Source organism: Manis pentadactyla, chromosome 12, assembly GCF_030020395.1.
Source record: "Manis pentadactyla isolate mManPen7 chromosome 12, mManPen7.hap1, whole genome shotgun sequence".
Classification (NCBI taxonomy): Eukaryota; Metazoa; Chordata; class Mammalia; order Pholidota; family Manidae; genus Manis; species Manis pentadactyla.
The window spans coordinates 48,144,583-48,170,911 of NC_080030.1; the positions used below are offsets into that span (position 1 = coordinate 48,144,583).

The window sequence follows — 26,329 nt, forward strand, 5'->3', positions numbered from 1 at the left end:
CTCAGTTACAAACAGGCATTCTGGTATTTGGAAACTGATACCTATTTTAATGAAGGAAGAAATTTTATGGAAAAAGGGCAAAGTGTGATAAGTGTGATGCCAAAGGAAGAGACAAATCAACAACCAAAGGAAAAAAAAAATGTATGCTGTGAATGAAAGACTTTGAAGACAAATGATTACATACAATACACAAAATAAAATCAGCTCTTTGCACAGTATTTTGAATGCATTCAGATGTTTTATATTTTGTAATAAAGTCTTTTTTAATTTTGTATTCATTTGTCATACATCCTTTTTAATGAATGCCTCTCTTTTATTTTTTGTGACTTCATCTTTTAAAGCAAAATTGCCTTACAGCCATTTCATTATGCAGCAAAAATGTTTGAGGCAAAAATGCCATGGCAAACATGCTTACAGCAAAACTACCTAGAACCTTGGTGGGTAGCCCTCCATAAAACTTTGGAGGGCTCAAACTTTTAGCCTATGGCACATCCTTAGACATCCACCCCTTGCTTTGCTTCTCCCAGGCCTGAGTAGAGAATTGGGCTAAATGTAATGGGAGTTTTAGAAGAGTAACCAGAGACCTAAGTATTTCTACTCAATTTTGTGCCTACAGATAGATCCCAGCCTCAACCATGAGAGTTCCTTAAAATTGGAACACACAGTAGTCTTTTAACCAGCAGTTATTCTGGGACATTCCAGTCTGAAGCCAAAAACGATCTCCCACCCAAGAAAGGAACTCAGAAGAAAAACAGCAGTGACAGTAAATCACCACAATTAGAAAAAAAAGACAGTGTGGAAAAAATACAGACAAATAAACAGAGAAATAATCTGTCCATTTAGGAAAATGCTGAAGTCTGTTTATGGGAAGTCTTTCGCATAAAGACAGGGGACTAAAGGAATAGAAACAGACCAAAGTTCTTTACTGAATCATGGAGTCTATAAACTGGTATCAGATGTTTTCCAGTCATAGAGCCACGGGGAGCCCTAGTAACATTTCAGATTCTTCCAAATAAGGTAGCCCTAGTCAAAGTTATGCTCTTAAAGACAATTTTCTCTTACCTGATTGTCTGTTTGGTTTAGAATGAACTGATTGTTTCCAAAACTAAAGTGCATTTGTACATGTAAGATTAGAAGGATTGTGAAGATGTCTCTAAACACACATGCACACACACACATATTTTTACTGAATCAGACTTTCCAGTGTATCAGTTGGAGAAAAGGGTAGAGTAAATCCAAGAAAGAAGTTGTCTGTGGTTTCATGTGGTGGTCAGAGAGCAAGGGGGAGTTGTTTTCCTGCTGTAACATAGCAACCTGATTTCAGTGCTGCTCCGCTGTCATATGCAGAAAGGGCCAGCCAATCATCCCACAAGAGAATTTTCCAGAAGATGCAGGGATGGTCTTTAGCCAGCCTACGAGCTCTTAAGACATATATGTATATAAAGCAACTACTTCAAGTAGAGTTTTTGGATTCCAGAAACTTAAACAGTAAATAGTATAGAATGACAGACTTTCTAGAAAGAATTCTTAATAGAATGCTAATTGGAAGCTACTTTTTGTCCATATATCCATCTTCTTTGCCCAGGTAGGGGCCACCTGGGCCACAGTCAGGCTCCCCTGGGCCAGTTGTTTCAGTTAGTTAGCACCTGCCTTAGTTTACCCCACTGTGCCACACAATATTGTTCTCTGTGTGCAACAAGTTGGGAAGAGATTGAGAAGCTCTGGTGTGAATTATACCCAACCTCCAGGCTTTCCAAATGTGTGAATAGGTTCATGATTTTAGGTGACAATTAAAAATACTAAATTGCTTAGTGAGTAAAAATGATCCCATACAATTCTCTTTCAGTCCTTCTGACTAGAGAAAGAGAATAATCAGTGCAGTGTTTTTATGTCTTCAACTATTAATCTTCCTGTTAAGGAAGAGTTAGCCCAGATCACAGGCACAGAGCTTTTGCCTTGCAACATTCAGTTAGAATTTAATAACATTGTTCTGTTTTATTTATTTTTGGCCACTGATTATTTTCTTTCATTTATAGTAGTGATTTAAAGTTTCATTTTAAAATAAATTCATTTATACAAAAGAGGGAGTTGGTGCAAAGAAAATACAGAGCAAAAAATGGTACAAATTGCACTCTTCCCATATGGTAAAAATTGTGAAGTTGATATTCTAATGACTAAAATTCAGAAAACACCATGCATTGGGTTGCTTGAATTCACTCTACAATATCTCCCATAAATCATGTAAAACCCTTGTAGACAGAGCAAACATGCTGTCAGTGCAATTGTTCCATTTTCAGACATGTTAAATTGTTAAAATTGTAACACTTTGAGCTGCAATTTGTTTCTCCAGGGTCTTCCTACCATGAATTCCAATTGACTACTTGACACTGTTTCTCTTTAACACCGTAGGCCCTACTTTTGATGTCCTCCCTCTCCTGGGACACATACACGCCAGAACTTTCTTCAATTTCTCCAACTTTGACACAGTTCTGGTCATGCCCAAGCCCCGCCCCCCTCCCACCCCCAGTAATTCTTCTCTGGGCTTATTCTAATTTATCAGTGTCTCTCTTCAACCGGATCAATAAAAACTTTTTGGTTGCACGTGACAGAAAATCCAGTTTAAGCTAATTTAGGCAAAGAGGAGACTTCACTGGCTCACATAATTACAATTTCCAGAGTAAGTTTTATTAAAGGCATGAGTTGAAGCAGTGGCTCACAGGAAATCTCCAGATTCAGGATTCTCTCTCATCTCCCAGCACCATTTCTCAAAGAAAGAAATTCAGGCAGGCTTACCCAACAGGATAGCAAAATGGATAAAGAATCCAGTCTTATATTTTTATAATCTCAGATCTAGGAGAGAAGAGTAGGGATCTTTCAGAAACTCCAGAAAAAGTCTCCTTGCATATTAGTAGCTCTGCATGTGTCACATACTTTACCCTGAGTCGGCCATTGCCAGGAAAGGAGGGCCCTAGTACACTGACTGGTCAGGAGTAAGGAGTAAAGACAGCTTTACTGGAGGTGCATGGCCTTAGGTGGGGAAAGAGTTTGTGTCCTGGAGGGAAAGCAAGTTGTATTTCTGAGAAGAAGTCATCTTGTAATGTTCATATATGAACTCAGTACCCTAGGTGAGGAAAGACCAGGGCACACAGCAGGACAATCCCCTCCTTTATTATGAATGTCATTTGTCGACATAGAAGTGAGTGAGAGAGTTCCTCACTCCGAAACTATACCACGGGCTGTTATTTCGCAGTCCTCTCACTGTGCCGGTAACCCATGCATAGTGGGAGAAATAGAAAGCATTACACCAACATAAGACAGTGTTCCTGGGTTTCCAGATCAAGACATAAGGAAGATGAGCTGGTGGAAAAAAAGGAGGAGGTGGGGAGAGGAAGAGGAAGAGGGGAAAGGGAAGGAAGGAGAAGAAAAAGAAAAAGAAAAAGAAAGGGTCTGAGTACTGGATACCCTGAGAGCAGTCAAGTATGGTAGTGAAAGTAGGAGAGGAAATAGGGGAACCATACCAATTTCAAGCTTGAGGCAAAACTACAGTCATCAGGAGAGTGTGGTATTGATTAAAAAAAAAAAAAACCTATACAGGCATACCTCAGAGACTGCAGGTTCAGTTCCAGACCACTGCAATAGAGATTATTGCAAAAAGCAAGGAAAATGATATTTTTGGTTTCCCAGTGCATATAAATCATGTTTCCGCTACACTGTAGTCTGTGTAATAATAGCATTATGTTTAAAAAAAAGAAGCACATACCTTAATGAAAAGTTACTGTATTGCTAAAAAATGCTAACCATCACCTGAGCTTTCAGAATTGTAATTACTGATCACAGATCACCATAACAAATATAACAATAATGCAAAAATTTGAAATGTTGCAAGAATTCCCAAAATATGACAGATACGAAGTGAGCAAACGTGGTAGAAAAACAGGGTCAAACAGTCTTGCTTGACACAGGAGTGCCACAAACCTTTAATCTGTTAAAAAAAAAAAAAAAAAAAAAAGCAATAAGCAAAAGTACAATAAAATGAGGTATGCCTATAAATCAATGGAATAGAAAACAGAATTTAGACCCCAGAAACATTTTTGTTCAACTGATTTTTGCAAAAGGGGCCAAGGCAATTCAACGTGAATATTTTTTCAACAAATGGTGCTAAAATAATTGGATATCCACATACAAAAAGATGAATTTAGATTCTTACCTCACATCATACACAAAAGTAAGTCAAAATAGATCATAGAGCAACATGTGAAAACATGCTGAATTAGACTTCATCAAAATTAAAGCCTTTTGTACTTCAAAAACACCATTAAGAAAATGAAAAGATAAGTTTTCAAAAGGGAAATATTTGCAAATTATGGATGTGATAAAGGACTAATATCTAGAATATAAAAGAATTCTTTCAAATCAAAAATAAGAATTCAAACAACTAGATTTTAAAAAGAAACAAAAGGTTCAATGAACATTTCACCAAAGAAGATACACAATTGGCTAATGGACACATGAAAAGATGTCCAAAATCATGAGTTATTTGAAAAATGCAAATTAAAACTGAGATACTGCATCACACGCACTAGAATGGCTATAATCAAAAAGTCACATCATACCAAGTGCTGGCAATGATGTAAACAAACAGTAACTTCATATGTAGCTAGAGGGAACTTAAAAACTGTGCAGCCATTTAGAAAAGACTTTGATGATTTCTTAAAATGTGAAACATACATTTACCATATAGGTCAGCAATTTCACTTCTAGTTATCTACCCAAGAAAAGTGAAAACATGACCATGCCAAGACTTGCACATAAATGCTCATAAGAGCCTAAAAGTGGAAACCATTTAAACTTCCATCAAGTGGTGAATGGATAAAGAAAATGCAGTATATCCACAGGATGGAAGACTATTCTGCAAAAAAAAGGACAAGTTACTAATGCATGGTACAACATGGGTGAACCTCAAAAAGATTATGCTAAGTGAAGAAAGCCAGTAACAAAAGATCGAATGTCATGATTCCATTTTGATGAAACGTCTAGATAGACAAATCTAAAGAGACAGAAAGTAGATTAGTGGTTGCTGGTAGGAAGGGAGATTGACTGTAAATGGCCATGAGGGATCGATGTGAACTGATGGAAATGTTCTAAAATTGGATTGTGATGATGGTTGTACAACTCCATATATTTATTAACAATCATTGAACGGTACACTTGAAATGGGTGAGTTTTATATGTAAATTATATCTTAATAGACTTTTAAAACAAGACAATACTCACAGCAAACGGGAAACAAACTTCGTAAGTAAATATAATTATCTCCCAACTAACTGGGGGAATTATGTATGATTTTTATATTTTTATCTATTTTCCAATTCAAAATGTATTTTTAAATCAGAAGACAGCAGTAAGAATAACTTTAATAATTATCCTCTGAGAGTCAAACATAATTTCCGTACGTGATGGACTGGACGAGAGCTGTGTGAAGTCACCTTGATTTGGCAGTGACCCGATTAAAGTGAGTAACACATCTAAAGAAAGACGAATCAATCAGCAGAGAAGATTAATCAATACAGAAAACAAAGAAAAGGGACAGTTGCAGAGGCAAGCTTTGCAGGTCACGTAGTCACATAGTCACGTAGCAGGAGTAAACAACCCCCTGGTGGAGGTGGATGCCATGCATTTTAGAGACCTTCAGGCCCTTAGGCATTGTAAGCATGCTATAACGATTTTTCTTATTTTAATCACATGCTCACCACATAACATTTTTATTAACATTTTTTTCCCAAATAGTTTTGTGTACAGAGAAAACCTAGGCATATTGATATATTATGAACTGACATATTCTGAGTTATATACTTCAGACTGCTGAGGTTTACTTCAGTGAGAGTCAACTGGTCTGAGTTGAATCAACTTTAGAGTGGCAGCAAGATGGAAATTAGTCACTTGCAAAGCTGACAGAGACTGTGGACTGTGGCAAATTCTTTTGAATAAATGCCACCTCTTGGAAGCCAGCCAGTCAGCTCACCTTTCCCAGTGACAACCCATCCTTGACAAGAGCTGCTCATTTGGCCTTCAGTATCAAGAAACCCAAGACACCAAGATACAGTGCAATTATTGTACGTTCTGCATATTTTTTTAAGAAGCCACTTATGGGAAGAATTTAAACTATTTATTTCTTATGCTTAGTGCTCCCAGTTGCATCCAGTCATCGTAATGAGAATTGTAGCAGCAGCTGGTTCAATTCTAGCTGAGTCATAAAGCCAGACCTGGTTAAATAGAGAGCTTCCTTCGAATGACTTCAGGTGATGACACTGAAAAGAGTGTGGCTCTGTACCAAAGCCATCTGCTTTTGGAGACAACAGAACTTGCTTGAGCACCAAGCTATAGTATCCCACGAGGCACTCTGCATGATGGACCTTATGTCCTGATTCATAATTTCTACTCACTCCTATATGAGACTTTGAGACCAAGGCCCTGTATTCTCATTCCTTCTTCCCTTTACCTCCGTCCATACTACCCCATTCTAGTCAGATTCTGATAGTATCCCTGCCTTGATCTGGGTGGACAACTTGATTCTAGCACTCACTTAATGCTCTGAAAAAACCATCTTTAACTAGAACAGTGGTTCTCAGTAGTTGCTGCAATACTACAATTCAATTCTGATGTTGACCACCTACAGTTAGCATCAGACTCCACGGGTTGAAGGGGACTCCCCAAAAAGACTGCCCTCACTCTAGGCACCAGATGCAAATTTGGGGGTTCCCCAGGCCACCTGCACTTCTGATCAGCTGGTTACCAATTCAGGACTTCCTACTACCCTTTCAGTCTTGATAATTTGCTAAAATGACTTACAGAACTCAGAAAAGCCCTACACTGAGGATTACAGTTTTATGGTAAAGGATACAGAACAGGATCAGCCAAAGGAAGAGACACATAGGGTGAGGTCTCTGAGATCCCACATGCAGAGCTTCCACACTCTGTCCCCATGGAATCAGGACATACCACCCTCCCAGCACAGAGATGTGTTTATTCCCCAACCAGGAAGATCCCCCTCAGGGTCCAGAGGGTTTATTGAGGTTTCATTATGTAGGCATGATTGATTGACTCATTGGCCACATGGTTGAACTCAGTCCCCAGCCCTGGAGGTTGAGAGGTTGAGCTAATATCACTGTGACTCAAAGACTCAGCTTTCTAATCACATGGTTGGTCTTTTGGGCATGTCCAGCCAGCCCCATTTCTGAGTCAACCATGCAGCATAAGGCACTTCTGTCACTGGGGGGATGCCAAGAATTTAGACTCTACCCCTAGGAACCAGTGACAACTGCCAGTCAATTCTTTACTATACAGCAGTTGTGGATTGCACACACCGAGGAAGCTTAAAAAAAGAAGTCCATATGCCTGGACCCCAGCAAGAGATATTTAATTGTTCTAGGGTGCATCTTGCATATAAAGATCTGTAAAATCTCCTCCAGATAATTCTAACATACCCTACAAGCTATGCTGCTGGATTCATTTCATCCTGTTAGCTTGAATTTCTAGGATACATGTTTCTCTCCAAATCAGACCGGAATTGCAGGGCTGGCTGATGGAGCTCCCAACATGCTACTTGGATGAGGCCTCTAGGTTCCAGTTTCTCCCTGAGTTTATTGATGAGCTCACCAATCCTGTGGACTAACAATCTAGGACTCAATAAAAAGTCTGTTAAATATGTAGCTCTGGTTGGTAGTCTTTGAAAAGTAAGTAAAATTTCCCAACTTATTCTATAAACCTTAATTATCTCTTCCTGTTAGAGGATCTGGAAATACGGAGTCAAAGTTAAGGGTTCTGAGCAATCAGTTTTCAAAGTGTCATTCAACTGGGCTAAAGGTGCATATTAGGTTGGCTTTTAGACCTTCTGTTTCTATCCAAGAGAATAAATAATTACAGTGATTTATCTTTGAAATGTGCAGCTTGGAGTTGGATGTGAAGTCACATAATGGTGTCAGTGCTTCAGCCTGAAGTAAATAAAATGGCGAAATATATTTAGCATGTGCTAACACAAGGCACTGAGAAATGGAGATAAAGAAACTGTCTTTACATGATTGGAGAAGTTTAAAAAATACTAAACTTCTGCAAAAAGGGAAATAATTGTAGGAAATAGAAACACTGGGATAAACCAGATAGTCTTCCAAGTTTCAAATTTCCATCCTAACTCTAGCCCCCAAAAGACAGGTCAGTTTCTCAGGCACTTTGCCCGGTTTTCTCTCTCCCTTTCGGCCTCCCTCCATGGGCTAAGTGCCCAACTGTGGGTCCAGTGGAGTAGTTGCTTAGATCTCTGGCAACTTTCAAGGCTGATGTGAATATATTCAAGCTAGGAGCAGCTTCCCTTCCTTTTCCAAATGCCTGTCGCCGCTTTGGCAGGACTATGGTGTCTGCCATAAAGGAGATTTCACCCTGCAAGAAAGGCTGCTCTTCAGTTTTCTCTTTCCTCTAACATAGGTTGGGTTTGCACACACATACTAATCAATCAAATGACTAACTTTTTAATTGACTTTGCCATTGAACACAAACAAAAAAAGCAGCCCAGTAGTTTGCGTGCTGGATATAGCCTTGGATAGTCCATGCATAGCATCTCTGCCCCGCCGCTTGCCTGCCCTCTCCCCACCCCCCCAACCCTGCCATCTGAAACTGCTCCTGCGTAGACCACCAATGACCTCCGAGGTAGATCCAAGTGACTATCAATTCATGTCTTATTTTCCAGATCACAAGAAGATGATACAGTTCACCAGTGATCAACAAAAAACATTGATAATGTTTGACTTTTTTTTAAAATTCACTATCTCTGACCACTCCTTCACGAGGGGTTCTCTTTCTCTACTTGTTACTTAAATGTGAACTTTCTACAGAACTCCATCACAGACCCTCTTCTCAGTCATCTCCTTCTTCTTGTGTAATTGTATTCAGCCCTTTGCTTTCATGCCACCTAGGGTTTGATGACTCCTGTCTTATATCTCTAGCCCTTCTCTCTTCTGAGTATCTTGTATATCTAAGGATCCTTGGGGAAGCAGAGAATGAGGAAATCCAGAGAAGAGGAATGCATTGATGGGACCGGAGCTTTCAGTTTCAGAAACTCTTTTGTTCCTTTAGTGCCCTAAAGAAACAAACAAAAATATGTAGAGGCTGTCTGCTTTTTTCCTTTAATGTTTTTATTACTGGCCATAATCTCTCATAGAAGCAAACACAAAATTAAGCAGGTGAGCATTTTTTACTAGATAAATATTCAGGTAGACAGGTTGAAATTTTGACAGTTCCCTTAAATTGTATATCAGTCTTTCAGAACAAGATTGAGAAGACACATGACAGAAAGTAAAAACTGAAATGTTACTATGGGGTGATGTTAGTGACTTCTTTCTTGTATTTGTTATGCTAATACTAATATTTATAGTAATTTGTACAAGTATCTTGTCGGACTAGCACTGCTTGCTGATCAAAGAAGCCTTCCCTACATAACAGTTCATTTCAGTCTTCATGGAAGTCTGAAGGTTGGTAGTCCAGAGCTGGGACGGTGGCTTTTATTTATTGAGGCCTCAGAGAAAAGCTTTTTCTAGCTTACTTCTCTGCCAACCCCAGGCTGTGGCCCCTATTCTTGCTGTCTGTGTGATTGTTGAGGCACCAGCCATCATATCCACATTCCTAGGAACAGGCAAAGGGAACACTCATATAGTATTTTAAGGATGTCTTTTTGGAAGCTTTCCAAGTAGACATAACTTCTACTATGTCACTGGCCAAATCTTATTCACATTGCCACTCACAACTAAGAAAAGCTGGACAATGTGGTCCTTATTGCAGGCAACTCTGTGTCCCATCAAACACTGTTCTTTAATCACGATGGATGAAGTGGAGGATAGATGGGGTGTGTGTGTGGTGAGGCGCAATCAGAAGTCTCAGCAATATTGTTTCCTGAACAATGAGTAAAACTAGGAGAAAATATCTAGATTTATCTGAGGACAATGGGGGATGGAAAGGTTACTTTTGCTTGAAGATTTTATGGAGAAAAAGATATTTGCGTGAATAAAATCAGTGAACTCACAAGTTTCTTTTAAAGGGTCCTCATGCTTGCTTGGCCTTGGGTACATGACAGCGTGGGTGGGTATCGCATGTAACACAAGGAATTAGAAGCCAACACTCCATTTCCCTGAGAGGTGGTAAGCAGGGAGCACTTAATCCCGAGGCCCAGAGAGCCACAGGGCCATAAGTGGCTGAGTCCTGGTGGGTGGACTTCTCTGAGCGGCTGCCTGCTTGGGATTGTTCCCCCACAGAAGTGCCTCTGTTATTCTGTGCAGTTCATGTCTAAGTATTCCAATGAGGACTCCCACTCCTTCTCTTGAATTTACAGACTCCTCTCTGGGGATTTTTCTCCCTGCTAGTCAACTTAAATCTTCCTTTGTTCAGAATTTTTCCTCTTCCTCTGTTTTTACCCCTTCAACACGACCACAACCTCAGGAATGTGATGTTTGCACACAACATTCTGTTAAATGCAGCAAAACAGCCTAAATAGACCACTCCTTGTACTTGGGGAGATTTTTGTTTGTTTCCTCTTCTTTTTTGTTGTCTAGCAAAGCCACCTTCATCATATACACGGGTACACCTGTCAGGGTTTTTGTGGCATTTATATCCTGTATTGAACCTTAGATTAAAGGTGTTAAAAAAGAAAACAACAAAATCTGAACATTTCTTGAACTAAAAAGTTGCAGACAAATCCATAATACTTGAAATACTGATATTCTGAGAGATAAAAAATATTGGGTAAATATTTCACACATATAAACAATCTACTCCATAATTGTGTTTTAGAAATGCTTTGTTCTTAACGAGACTCACACCTGCCTTTCTAAGTTAAGGTCAACTCTGTATACATCAAATGGGCAATTCAGTAGGATATCTTGGGAAGGAGTTCAAGAAATTGTTAAGAATGCTGGCCTATGTAACCAAGGAACTCAGACAGTAGTAACTCCTGGGCCCTATCAGATTAACTGTTGTCTAGCCCTTCAGCACACCTATGTGCTAAGACTTGCACTCTGAGAATATCTCATTACAGTCATATAATGTAAAAGAAGAAAGAGGCGGTCCTTTTCCAATCCCCATGTAAACTAACAGAAGTGTTGTGAAAAGAACAAGGCTTTAGCAATATACCAGCCTGGGTTCAAATTCCAGGTCTTCACTTCGCTATACTTTGTGCAAGTTACTTAATCCCTCTTGAAAGAAAACAATGAGCAGTAGAAGCCAGTATGGGTTCATTAATAACATTTTAGGTCAAACCCACACTCTTATACTTTATAAGGTCACTACATTATGTATAGACAAAATGCGTTTTAATTTTGGCACCCTATGAGAAAAAATATCTCAAAATATTCTTGAGGTCATAAGGAATAGACACACACTGGATAGTCATTAAAAGTAACTTTGGAACTGGTTGAATGCAAAGAGTGTGTGTTGTGTCAATTCCACCTGAAAAAAATGTCTTTAATAGCAGGAAAGTCTTTTCCCTGTTGTGTTCAAAATTCTATCAACAAATTGAATAAAAATGTATTAAGTGCTTGGGTGGCCCAGAAGAAGGAGGGGTAGTGAATACATTGGATGACGGATCAAAATTCAAGATGATCTCAGTAACGTAAAAGAAGAGCTGAAATAAAGGCTATTAAAAGCACTGTGTCAGGCTCAGCGTTTAGATTCACAGCTACTTGAAAAATGGGTATACCCAAGGCTAGGGATGGTGTCAGGTTATTTTGTGCAGTTCATCTCTAAGTATTCCAATGAGGACTCCCACTCCTTCTCTTGAATTTACAGACTCCTCTGTGGGGAATTTTCTCCCTGCGAGTCAACTTAAATCTTCCTTTGTTCAGAATCTTTCCTCTTCTTCATGACCAAGCAAGCGGGCTGGCCCCACCAGGCCGGCATGTATGGAGGGAGCCAGGGAGCATGAAGCTGGTCCCATTGGCCAAATCTGGGAAAGTGCAAACAGCCAGATTTTAGTGATTATATGGTTTGTAACTAATTGAATAAAACAGGACTCCAGGAACCTATAAATGAATTAATATGTGGTGGAGAAGAGAAAGGCCTATCTTATAATGGAATGCCAGCTAAGAAATATAGAAGGAATCATGGACATAGAAAAAAAAAATCCCCATTTGGCAAAAATTACAGCAATAACTGTTTCAGACAAAAATAATCAATGGAGGTTAATACTAGTGAGTAGAAATACAAAGAACTTCATAACTAACTTTATAGTGGGAAAACCTGGCCAATGTCATCTTACCTCAGTTGTAAAAGTCTGCATCACCAGACATAGGACAAACTGACGTCATGTGCTTGCTGATATGATGTACTAAGAAGAACACGGCACCATATTTATGGTTTTTCTGTCAAGAATTAATAGCTTGCATCTAACAGTGAGGACACATAAGGCAAATATAAATTGAAGAGCATTCTATCAAAATAACTCATCTGTCCCTTCAAAAAGGTCAAAGTCACAAAGGTAAAGAAAAGGCTGAGGAGCTATACCCAATTGAAGAGCATAGACTAGAGACAACAGCCAAATAGGAAAGTGTTTATTAGGGACACTGTTGAGGAAATCAACAAAACTGGAATGAGATCTGAGGATTGAGTGGTAATATTATATACGTACCAGCGTCCTAATTTTGATGATTACACTGTAGTAATATAGGGAGTATGTTCTGAGAAATATGCAGGCATAATAGGGCATTCTATCTATAACTTACTCTCACATGATCTAGAAACTTAATATCAATGATACCTTAATAAAAAAAAAAAAGAAACCTAAGAGTGAGAATGGGAAAAAGAGGTGAAATATATGTGGTAAAATGTTAACAATCAGAGGATCTGAGTAAAGGATGAACGATTTCTGCAGCTCCTCAGAAAGTTTTAAATTATTTTAAATAAACGTTTTTAAAAACCCCATTGCATAATTTCAAATGAGATACATGAATTAGCGAAGTGTTAGGGAGACATTTAAATTGCAGGGTCGCTCACGACTCCCTCTACTTGACTCTCAGTTGACACGGAGTTGGTGCACTGATCTGGCGGATCAAAGGCAGACCTCTGCACCAGGCATCATTTGATCGCGAGTACAGACAGCAGAGCCCACAGCTGGGCGTCCTGAAGTCTGCACTTGCATTAGCGAACCCACTGGGGAGCAAAGCAGCTGCTCACTGGTGTCTTTCTCTCTTTGGCCACATGGCCACTCATCTCTGCTTTGCTTTTCTTCCTCCTTTTCTCTTTCTGCACATCAGATTGTCTTGCTTCTCTGTTCACCTAGCAGAAAACACCCTTATGGATCCTTGCAGTAAATTTACAGTCCAGATTATTGGGAGAGAATGTAATTTGCCCTGTTGAGTCCGGTGTCTATGTTCTGCCTGTCAGCTGTGGCAAAGAGGCAGAGGTGAGGTGGTCCTGCTCAGCTGGCCTCAGCAGGATTTGGGGAAGCAGATGTTCAGAAGCGGCAGGTGCAGGCAAACAAAGATATTTCTTCCTATATAGAAAAGGAACAAATAAGCCTTTAGGTTGGCATGAAAGGCCCAGCTTGATGAGTGAGGAGGTTGCAGATATCTGGTTCTACATGCTAGCTCAACATGTAAGTGCTAGAGCTTGCCTACAGAAGACAGAGTCCATCACTTCATCAATAACACAATAGCTACAAATGCATGCAGATGCAGGTGTGCTGAACCGTTGACTCGAACACCACCAGGCCCGTTGCTGTGAGTGCTGTGAGCTCTCCAACATGGACACTCACTCTTGATGAAATTCTGAATAAACCAAAGTACAATTTCCCTTGATTTACATCATAGTTATGTACTTGGAAAATTCACTGCATATTGAAAGCTCAAAAACATTTTGTGTTTAGTATGAAAAATGGAGTTTCGGTTGTGAGTTCAGATCAACAGGCTTTTAACCTGAGGAAACTCCTGCTAGCTATTCCAAGATCATGCAGGGTGAAGGTTGTTCTTTACTGCATGGGACTTGCATACTTCACAGCATGCCCAGCATCCCTGGCTCCCTCATGACCCCCCAAATTATGATGATAAGCCCAAAGGGCCCCACATTCTTTCAGAATGTCTTCCAGAGCCAGTGCCATCATGACTGAGGACCACAGGGTTGCAGCCTAGTTTACCTCTCCTGGGAGCGTCTGTGGGATACTTCTGCCCTGTTGCAAGCTTTGTCTTGTAAATCCCTTCCAGCTCTCACATTCAACAAACCCATGATTAAATTTCATGAAGCCATTACTTGTTCTCCTTCTGAAACATTTACAGTTCTTTTTTTTACTCCTTTAATTTCAAGAAGATACTCAACTTTGTACCGGTACTTAAAAGCAATGTTCACCAGAGCTCTTTTCGCTTCAAATAAGAAGTCAAGTAAAAGAGGAATTTATTGTCTTAACTTGGAAATAACAAGTGTGGGGCTGATTCTGAAACAACTGGGTCCAGGAGTTCAAGTGAGGCTTTAGGGCCCCCCTTTCCCTTTCCCTTTCCCTGTCCCTGTTCCTTTCGCTTTCTTCTTCCTTTCTTTTTCTCACTCTTTCTTTCTCCCCTCTTCTTTTCCCTCCTTCTCTTTCTCTCTTCGGGTTGAATTCAGGCTCTCTCTCCTGGTGATGGGCAGATGGCTACTGAGCGTTCTTCATTCACATTCAGTCTACTCTGTGAAAGGCCTCTGCTTCTCCTCTCCTGCTCTGAGCGATGCCCCACAGTTCCAGGAGAAAACTATGACTGATAGAATTAACATGACATCTGTATTCCCTAATAACATGTAAGGTCTATGAAGACAGGATTCTGTCTTTCTTATTCAGTGCTGTATCCCAGCAACCAGCCCAGCATTGCCATTGTAGTCACTGAAAAAAACACTTAGTTGGAGCTGGAGGTTACCCAGCTTTCAGTGCCTGTATTTCTTTACAACACTTTCCTAGACATTTTGAAAGCAGGGCAAAAGACACAGGAGCTGTGTGCTTCATAAACAGGCATTGGGCTTGCTTGTGGTGCTGAGATGTAGAAGCAGAACAGAGGCCAGTGAGAGGGATCCCCTTCGTTCCCAATCCACCCAGAGAGCTTCTCCACCCAGAATCATCCAGCTGCATCCCATCTTACTTTGTTCTGAGGATTACTCATAGGAGACCACAATCAGCATTAAAGAAATTGACTAATTAATTAATTAGCATATTATTGAGGTCATTTTTACTCATCCAGCCACTTTAAAATTTCTTTTTAATTCCATGTACATTTCCACATGTTCTTTGTAGTGCATTAATAGAAACAGGAATTACATTGAATAATGTAAATTCAGTTCTTCTGCATAGTAAGAGACCTCAATGCCAGTCTATACTATATATGCACTTTACCACACTTAAAAACATGACAGTATACATTATTTTGCACATCTTCCAAATGACAGGGCTTTTTTATTTCTTGCGGAGTAAAAAAAGTTTTAAGTAAAGTTGCATTTAAAATTGAAGTTGAACTGGGTGGGTCAGAATTGCTAGTGTTTAAAAAATGTGAACAACATCCTTAATATAGCTATTTGTGACTAACCCAGTGGGTGTGACACTCAGAAGAAAACAATAAGCTCACTTATCATGAATTTGAAAAGTTAGAATTTAGAATTCTGTGCTGTTTTTTTTAACATAAAAATTATTCAAGGAATTACCCGAGTTTTATTTAAGAAGAGATTGTTGATGATGGAAAATTAGGCATTTAAGGACTTTACAATGGAAAAAACAAAAAAGAACAAATCAGAAGAATGTAATCTATGCCCCTCTCCCAAATTTCATGTCTTTTAAAAATTGTGTCTTTTGCTAACAATCTCACTTTACTGCAATTGCTATAGCGAATACAATGTATACTCAACAACAGGACCAATTCCATAAACAACTTTTACCTTTGCAGCAAAACTGGTCTCATATTCAATCCATGGGCACACTTTGTGAGGTTCACTGAAGCATAACAATTGTTTAAATCTATTGATCATTCTATATGCCAGACACTTTCTAAGCACATTATCACCACATTCACACTTAACTCTCACAAGAAATTATTTGACAGGCATTTTTATTATCACCCCCATTTCACAGGTGAGAAACTGGAGAAGCTAAGTAACCAGTCCAATGTCACACAGCAAACAAGGGTTGGAGCTGGGATTAAAACCTGGGCTGGCAGATTCCTAATCACAGTTCTCTGTTGCCTCGAAGGACCTATGCTATATATTTCACAAAAACACACAAATCATATGTGTATAAGAAAGATTGTGGAATTGAGACAAATATCCACCACTCTTCTTAATAATCAACCTTATCAGTGCAATTTAAAAAGTTGCCTTATTCAGTAACTGCTAGCTTCATTACACTACAGCAATGAAGAAAATGGCTGAAAAGACAACCTAAACCCAAAGATAAATTTGGGTCTTGAATTGCACAAGTATATTATATAGCCTGCCTAGATATAAGTGACTCAAAAACTACCTAAGTGTTTGCCTCGTCAGGCTTCTGAATTTTGATTCGCCTAATCAGATAAGGACTATCCTCACTGAAAAAAGGGAAATAAGAAGAGAAGAAGAAGCATAAGAATGTCTGAATCCAAACTATGTAATTTCTCAGAGTCTGTATTCCTGATGCTCTGGCATCTGAGGTCTTGCTGACCAGGGCGGGCCTGCTCCTCCAGGGTTACCTGATCCTTAGAGATACCAGACAGCTCAGGACAGCCCCGACACCCCAGAGCCTGCTGAAATCATTCAAACTAGCCAATAACAAGCCTGCTTACCTGGCCTGGCCCATTCCTTCCCATGGAAACCACAATAAAGATTTTTACCCATGATTTTTCTCACTTCCTCTGCCTCTGACTGACCCTGTGACCCTACGTCATGTGCCTTGACTCTTGTGTCTAGGGATCTGCGAGTATAAAAATTCTTCCTTCATGAAAGTTATTTCTGTGTCTGCATAGCTTACCATACCTGGTTAAAACAAATCCTGGATATTTTGAAAAATACATATCCTAAATGTGGATTTATATGTGCTGATAAATAGAATGAACTATGAAATACACTCAGTGAATTTTGAGGTCGTTCATTTGTTCAATGGGCATTTATACACTGCCTAACATGCTAGAGACACTCTGCTAGGCACAGTTTCCATTTCTCTTCAGTAAGGACCCAGTGCAATCACTGGTTCTCTGCCAGGCACTCTGGTAAGTGATTCAGAGACAACAAAATCTGTTTAGATGAAAACGAAACCAGGTGGTTCACAATGGCCTTTTATCCAGCAGACATGCAAGGAACCTGGAATTATGTTCCGTGACTCTAATGTGGCATCTTTGTAATTGAACAGACTAATTAAAACTTGAAGCATTATCATTTATCTCATTTGAACAATTAGCAAATGTGTGACATGCATTCAAGCTCATTAATTGGCTGCAATGTATCTAACAGAAAAACATAAAATAAAGGAGATGTGTAAGATCTTCAAATTCCAAATTGTTACTAAGGACAAAGAAAGCTTCTTGTTCAGGATTTCTCGAGTTGAGCTTTACTTCTGTGTTTTAAAGCTAAAGACTAATCCAAACCTCTATTCTTCTTCAATTTCATAGTTTTGGAGTTTGATAAAAAGACATTATTTTGAAATAAAGTTGATGGACAATGATGAGATAAAGGACCTACTCATATCATTAAAATAATAACTCATGCACATTTTTTGCCAGTGATTTGGGAATTGTTTCCATGGTAGATTTGTTATTAATGATTATTTGTTATTATTATTATTTATTATTAATGATTGAAAGAGAAAATATAAAGTCAATTTACAGCTGGATTAGACATACCCTAATGTGCTCCTAAACACAGTAACTGTCAAACAACAATCAGAATTTTATAGTCAGAATAAGGCAGACAGAATTCAACACATAAAGTTGCTTCAAATACACCAGCAGGTGTCACTGTTTAAGCATTGTACTGGCAATACTTCCTACAGACCTCTGTGTAATGACCAATAGAAAACAATCAGTTTTGCATAATATAACCAGTTCAGACTCACAAAGAATGCTTGCAAATCCACACTCTCAATTTATAATTCAAATTGGTGATTTGATTTCTAATTGTTAAAGTACTTATTGAAAAATCAGTCTAAGCTTAGTGGTGGTATATCTACAAATGATCCAAATTTAAATTCAAAATATTTGAAGAATTTTGAAAAACAAACAGGCTAAAATAGCAGGTCTACTTTTTCAAGGAAAAGTAAAGATGCTGCTACATTTCAGGACAGGATTTCAATTTTTAAGAATTAAAAATATTAATTTTAATTAATATTAATATTAATTTTAATTGATATTCTCTAGCTCTATAAATGTAATTTTGAGTGAAAGAAAACAGTACTTCTTAAACTCATTAAGGAAAACCGTGCCTAATTGTACCTAGCACCTAGGAACAATGGGCCTAGGTGTATGATCTTGTTTGTTAAGGGAGATTGTGAATGTAACGGTATTTTGAAAAGTTGCAAGGTGGTCTTTATGTGTAGGGTAAGATTTCTTCCTACCTGCACAGTGCAGTTCTGTACTTCTCACAAAAGATAGCTCCAGAAAAGGGAAGAAAACTAAGAGTTACAAAACATCTCCTTTTGTAAGAAGAATGTTAACAACCCAGTCAGCCTCACAACCTCTCATTGTAGGTAAATATTGTTTTGCTATTTGGAAATGAGGAAAGAAAGACTAGGAACCTGGGAAAATTGGTAAATCTGACTGACCCCAAAGTCTGGGTTCTTTCTACTGGATCATCCTGTGACTTGTTCTTTTAGAAATGGAACTGTATTCTTAAGGTTTGCTGCATTAAGTTAAAATTCACTTAGAGAATCCTGCTAATTAGAGGAAACAGGTAATAAAACATTTGCAGGGGAGGAAATAGTAAAGCAAAAGATTCCATCTAAATTGTCCTGCTAAGATTGTGGTTAGGTAGGCCATGCACACAGATCAATAGAAATTGATTGATTCAGTGCCCTAGGATCTACCTGAAAGACTCTCTTGTTTCTAGACCAGCAGTTTTTAGGCTTCGTTTTGTCCCTGTTTGTGGCACCTCAGAGTGATCTGTTTGTCAGATTTCCAGCAATCTAAGGAAAATACTGGCTGGTCTTTTACCATCCCTACTAAAAGCACAGTAACTGGTTACTACTGACTAGAGGTTTGATTTACAATACAGTGTTAAAGGAACAAGGTACAATTCCATACTACATTTTTTCTATTTGTGGTAATATTATGCAATATTTGCACATGAACATAGTATCACAAACACTTAAATTAGCATGAGCCCATTTGTTCAGGCTGGAAAGGCTTCAAATCATTTTCCTCTTGCTCAGCTTTTAAGGAGGAAGAGAGAGGTAGCCTGAGCTCAATCTAACTGGCTTTTAACTAAACGGAACAATTTTTCCCCCAAAAATATTTCCTGCCAATTCAATATGCATCCCCCTTTCCCCCGCAAAACCTACATAGATGGACCAAGAGTCTCTATCTTGGTAAATAGGGAGACATCCAAATGCAACACTAATCAGATTGAATCTTGTTTTGAATCTTTCAGGCACCATACTTAGCATGGTTGTAAGCTTGCTTCCCCTACCTGTGCCTCTCTTTCTCTCTTCTCCCCTTCCCAAAGCCCTCAAGCTAGCTTTGGGGAAGAGTTGGGGCTTCTCACACTGCTCCTTTAGCACATTGGATATAATTCATATTTTCTCATTATAAATGTGATTCATTAAAATCTCTCTTATAGTATCTAAACTCATTGAGGCAGAGACTGGGTTATTTATTTGTACATCCCAAGTGTCTAAGTGATTGGCTCATATTCAGTTCTCAGATGATGACAGGATGTTCATTTCCAAACTACTTAGACCCTCCCTTTCTTGAATAATTCAAGTCTAAAGCCATTGAATAGGTCCCAGTGAGGTAAATGTTACATTGGTGGGTGGGGAGTTCAGGGAATTACAAATGTGGATAGGAAACCAGAACAAAATTTGTAGTTTTGGATCAGAATTGGAGGTATTGGTATGAATTCCTGGATATAAATATAAATGGATATATAAATAGATAAATATGGACATGTATAAACACCTATATACCACATTCCCTAATTCTGTCCACTGATAAGACCTGGGAACAGTAACACATCAAAAGCAGTGAGCACACGCAGCACTGAGATTTTGGTTGCTAACTACCATTCTCTATTAAGGAAACCAGGGATCTTTAGAAAACAGCTGATTCTAGGGCCGGGTCAGGGGAAAAAACAAGGTAAGCATGGAATATCTTAGACAAGGAAGTAAGGAAGTGCTACAGAGTGATGGAGTCATGTCAAAAGTCAACTTGAATGCACCCCCACTGGGACACTTTGAGCATCAATTACAGAGTAGATTGTAACCATTAATTAAAATATCATGAATCATACTTAACATCATTTACAATTCCATAAATAATTGAATAAAATGGTTCCGTTTGATGAGTAATAAGATATTTACCTAGTTTCAAAGTACTTCCCCTCAAAATATGCATTTAATCACAAAGAGAACAAGAGTAGTTTCATAGTGGAGAAGCTTGGCAGAGAAGCTTAATCAAGTGAATTAAGATCATCGTAAAATGACACATCAAAATCACGTTACACGATAGGAAGCAGTGTGAACATAGAATCCTTTCTGCAATAGTTCTGCTAAAGAAGCATAAACTGAATCTAATCTCGAAGAAATATGAGACAAACCCAAACTGACAGAAGGACATTCTACAAAATGTGTGGCTTGTCATCTTCAGGAGTGTCAAGATCTTGGACACTAGGACAGACTGAGGAATCGTTCCAGACTGAAGAAGCCTAAAAGAGACGTTAACAAGTAAATGCAATGCATTATTCTGAATAGAAGACTTTTACCTATAAAGGACATATGGTGGTTATATAGGGTTTGGGGGTTTGATGGTAGTATTTATCAATGTGAATTTCCTGATTTTAATGGTTGTATTGGAGCATCTAGTTGGCATCTTACTCTCAAATTAATGTTCTCTAATAAGGTTCTTTGCACTGTACTTGCAACACTTTTTGTTTAGGTTTTAGATTACTTTCGTTTTTTAAAAGTGTTAGAAAAACAAAAACAAAAACACTAGACCATGCCATTAGTATTTTGAAATTCTAAGCCCAACTCGCAAGTTACGAGTCGACTTTAGAGCTATGATGCACAGTCTCCGCCTTCGAGGAGTTAAGGGAAGAATTGTACGCACACAATTAATTTGGTGGGAAAAAAAAGAAAAAGGCAGCGATGTGTCTTTTGACTTTTCTGCAGGCAGTTTTCTAAGTACACTGCCGTATCACAAGCGCACGCCCCCGCCTGGCCGGTTCCAGCTCTGCTGCGGGGGAGCCCAGCCGGCTGCGCAGGCCCCGCCCGAGTGCGGCCCCGCCTGGTCCCCGCAAACGCGGATGCCGAGCAGCCCGCGCGGCGGAGACGTCCGCCCGCTCCCGCCCAGGGACCCGGACCGCGCCCCATGCCCAGCCCGCTGGCTGCGTCTCTGGCCTTGGGAAGCGGAGCCACGAGTTGCGGGCTTGAGCGTCTCCCAGCCAGAAAGCGGAATTCTGAGTCCAAGGTGTGCTCGGTGAAATATATATTTAAAAATAAATAATTTAAGGAGGTTAAAAAAAAGGAGAGAAGAAAAAACTGTCTACCAGGAGTGGGGTTCGAACCCACGCGGACATTGTCCATTGGATCTTAAGTCCAACGCCTTAACCACTCGGCCATCCTGGTACAGGCGAACGGTGGTTCTTTCGCTCTTCCTACAAGTTGTATTCCACCGTCTCGGCGCCCTCCCTCAGGAACGCCGAGGAGTTTCCGCCGGTTTCCCTCAGTTCTCTCAGCCCACCCCGGAGCGGCCTGCCCACCAGGGCCTCGGCTCACTGTTGCCCCCAGCCCACCGCGGTGTCGAGGGCAACTGCAGCCCAGCTCTGCACGCTCCCGGAGCGGCCGCAGCGACGCCCGGCGTCGGGCCCAGCCAGTCCTGCTTTCGGTTTCGAGGTGCGCGGGCGCGGGCAACAAACCCAGTAAACATCTGGATTCCTAGGAGCGCAGTCTGGAGGCTCCGGGACTGGTGGTACCCGGACAGAGCCTAGAGGGCGATGTTTGGTTTGTTTAATTCTAAACAGAATAAACTTCAAGGAATGAGTTGCAGGGGCATCAGAGTTCTTGGACTCCTGAAGCTGTGTGCTGCTTTCCTTCCTAACAAGTCACACGGGAAGAAAGCTTTGCAGAAGTTTGCGTCAATACTGGGCCATGCCACATGCCGGGAGTGTGGCACGACTGGCCCTCCCTGCTGGCCGCAGGCACCACACACGGATGCACCGCCCCAGACGCAGTGCGGTGGCCTCCCTGTTCCCACGACTTACCCGTGCACTTGGATGTTTGGGTTCTCTTATAACTGTTCTACAATGCTCTCCTTCCTCTCTGAACACAGGAGATTCGGTGGGTCCTGTCACCCCGTTTGCTGCACCTTCACTCTATTCCCCACATCCAGGACCTCCAACTACCACAGCCACGTGCTCTGGAGCGTCGGGAAGGCTGGGGAAGCCGCCGCCATCGGCAGCCACGCCCTTGTTCTCACAGTGCCAGCGGACTTGACCAGAAACTTCTATCATCCCGACGCTGCATCCACCTGACCCACATTCACGTCACTGTGTGGGCCCGCACCCACTGGGTCACACTGTAAGAAGCCCGTTGCCCTGGAACTCATGATCCCTGGGAACACTGACAGGCCCTGGGGGTGCTGTCGCCCAGCCTGCCGCCCCGGTTCTCCGAGCCCCAGTCAAGAACACTGCCTGCCTCTCAGAGAGCTCCTCAGGATAATAACCAGTAGAGTTGCCACCTACCCACTTTGCCACCTAACACTGTGGTATTAGTGGCCTGCATCTGCTTCCCAACCTCAACAGTATACCTCCTGCTGAGGGCGAGGCCTGGCCTCTGGAACATGCAAACCGAAACAGAGCAGGTTCCTTAGGCCTTACCCTGTCCTGAGAGAAAAAAGGGAACTTGGATTCTGCCAGGGCATCCATGCGGTGATGACTCAGAACCACCCACCCCTAACCATTTCCAGTGTATTCCACCAAATTATCAGGGGCCTCAGATTTCATAAAATCGGACTTTCGAGGTACTTAAAATGGTAATAATAAAATGATGGATTGAGTACCAAATCATTGTTCTAAACTCTTTACATATATTATCTAATTTAATTTTTTAACAACACTGTAAAACAAGTGTTTCTATCTCCATTTTGAATTTTAGAGGCCAAATTAAAAACTCACTCAGATACAAGGAGGGGACTCCTAAATGTGCTGCTGCACCTCAAGGGCATTGTAGAGCTTTACCACCAATCAGCCATCAAATACTCCATGATCTTCTGGAACAATATCTATGGCAGCATACTATTTGAAGGATATTTTCATTTAACCCCAGAGTGAGCCTCCAACAAGCTCCTAGTATAAGATAGTGTGAACGCAGAGCCATATCACAGGGAGTGCCTCTTCTGAAGCTGTAAGACTGTATTAAATGTCTCTGGCCACTTTATAAGGATGGGCCTGGAACACAAGTTAGTGTAATCAGAGTTACAGGTAATGCTGAGCTATTGATGAAGAGAAGATATCAAGATTATATTTTTCAAAATAGGACCACATCAATATCTCCCATCCCACATGTGACCTTGTCTTCCTCCACTGTGATTTTGACACCTGTACCATCAATAGATGGAGGTCTGTCTATGTTTTCTCTCACTGAATCTGGGAAGGCTTGTGTCTATGGCAGCATGATGCTATGTGGCTTCCAAGATCATAAAAGGTACTGTATTTTGCCTTTTTCTCTTGGGATGCATGCTCTGGGAATTCAGCTGTCATACTGTGAGGAAGCCCAAGTAGCCACATGCAGTTGCTCTAGCCAACAACCCAAAACAACAGTATTAACTGCTACAAATATATGTGAATGGGTGTTCTATTGATTCCAGCCCTTAGCTATCAAGTGACCTCCAGCTATTGAATCTGTCCTGCTAAGTAGCCAGATGTCATGGAGCAGGGACAAGCTGTCCCCACCTAATCCTTTTCCCATTTGTGACTTAAGAATCTATGGGCAAAATAAAAATGCTACTGTTTTGTACCAGTAGGTTGTTTTTTTTAATGAAGCAATAGAAAATGAAAATTTTGAGACTGATAAACTGGGATACTATAATAGATCACTAGGAACATTACAAAGACATAGGCTATCTGAGAATAAAGCAAACACAGGGAAAACAGAGTCCCAAGATAAAGATTTCAAGGCCTGATTCCATCAGTAGAATCCTTTCCTCCCTCCTTACTGGAAACGGGATTCTAGGCCATGCTGCTCTTTTCCAAATCAACTTCTTACATGAGATCGTCTGTGTGGAAGACTACAAGTTCCATCCCTAGGTCCTAGCTGCAAGGGAAGCTAGGAAGTGAACTTCTGGATTCTACCTTAAGAAGCAGGCCTCAAAATGGAGGAAATTCCCCAAACTTAAGAAGGGTGTTCAAAAGATGCCAGCAACTGTGAGGTATGACAAATATCCACTTGAGTATTGGAACAAAATGTGAAAATCACTGTGTTGTAATTTGTTATAATTGATACTATTAGAGAGCAAATGACAATATTAAGACATTTTGTAACATTGAAATGGCTTCATGTTTAGGAAATTGCATTTGATATCCTTCTTATGGGGAAATGTTTCACTCTATTTAAACTGTTTTTCACTCTGTGTTTCTTTAAGCCATGATATTCTTTATGCATTCTGAGGTGGTTTAAAAAATATATCCATAAATGCTCTGATATTCTTCCCTTCAAGAGATGGAGCCTAATTCCCTTCACCTTCAGTGGGGGCTAGATCTAGTGACTCAATTCTGATGAATAGAATAAAGCAGAAGAGATGCTTGCAACACTGGAGAAGGCACTGTCGCTACCATCTTGGTTTCTCTCTCAGATCTCTTGGAGGAAACCAGCTGTCCTATGAGCAGCCCTTTGAGAGGCTCACGTGCTGAAGAGCAGCCAGCAAGGAACTGAGGTCTCACATGAATGAGCTTGGAAACAGACCCTCCCAGTCAAGCCTTCAGATGACCATACCCCTGGCCAACATCTTGAACTACAACCTCATGAGAGACCCTGAACCAGAGCCACCCAGCCAACCCCTGAGTCCCTGACCCTCAGAAACTGTAAAATAATACATATTTACTGCTTTAAGCTGCTAAGTTGTGTTATTTTTATGCAGTTTGCATAACTAGTACACATACTAGCCAAAGTCAGTTTCTCTAGCTTCGATGATGCATTCACGGGCATGTATTTTGTTTCCACATGTATGTGTGTTAAAAAAATATCCTACTGACACTATATTCTTTCTGAACATCCAATCTTCCTTCTTCCATTTGTTTTCAAACTCCTGAATGAATGGCCCATAGATTCCAAGTCCACTAATTTACTTTCAGTTTTCCCACAACCTTCTGACATGTGACTTCTATCTTTACTTTTCTATCTTTTCAGATGGTATATGTCTAAAGTAAAATAAATTCAAGCTATAAAAGTGTATAACGTTCAAGTGATATAGAAATGAATTAAGTAGCATGTATAACCCCTTTCCAAAATCCCTGTCATACTCAGTTGGGACCCCTTGTCCTCTGAAGATGCTAAGCCATTTTCCATCTCTCTCCTGTCTTTTCCCATGCTGCTTTCATCTGCCTAACTCTCCTCTATGGCCCAGGATGAATCTCACTTCCCACAACACATAAAATTATAAAGTGTTATGAGTAAGTATAAATTACACTTACTTGCAAATATGATCATACAAAACTGGAGGTTCCAAAGTCACTTTAGATGTGTCCTTCTCACTCTGTCTGATGTTACATATTATAATAAAAATTAAGGTATGTGATATATTTAGGGATTTATCACTTTGAGGGACAAAATTTTCTGTTTAGTTACAGAATTTTTGTCTCAAATCTCATGAAATGTAATACATGCATATCCTGTAGAGTAACCAGAATATGAGTTACCCTTTTCATCCATCATTAAGGATTGTCACGACAGCAATGATTTTTCTGAAATATAGATCGAACAACAGGCCACAAGACATCATGATGTATTGTTTAGACTGTGAAGTCCATAGGTCTAGTTCAAATTCTATTTTTTCCTAGCTGTGTAGGCAATATACTTAACCTCTTCTCAAGTCTCAGTTTCTTCATCTGTAAGGTGGAATAATAATACCTACCTGAGAAGAAATGTTGTGAGAATTAAGGGAAATAATGTGTATAAAAT

General features: G+C 40.1%; 1 non-coding gene across 1 annotated transcript; it reads right to left on the reverse strand.

Moving 5' to 3' along the window:
• Positions 1-21,699: 21,699 nt before the first annotated feature.
• On the reverse strand, positions 21,700-21,781 carry TRNAL-UAA (transfer RNA leucine (anticodon UAA)). The gene has a single exon. It is a non-coding gene; the product is annotated as a tRNA-Leu (tRNA).
• Between the last annotated feature and the right edge of the window lie 4,548 nt (positions 21,782-26,329).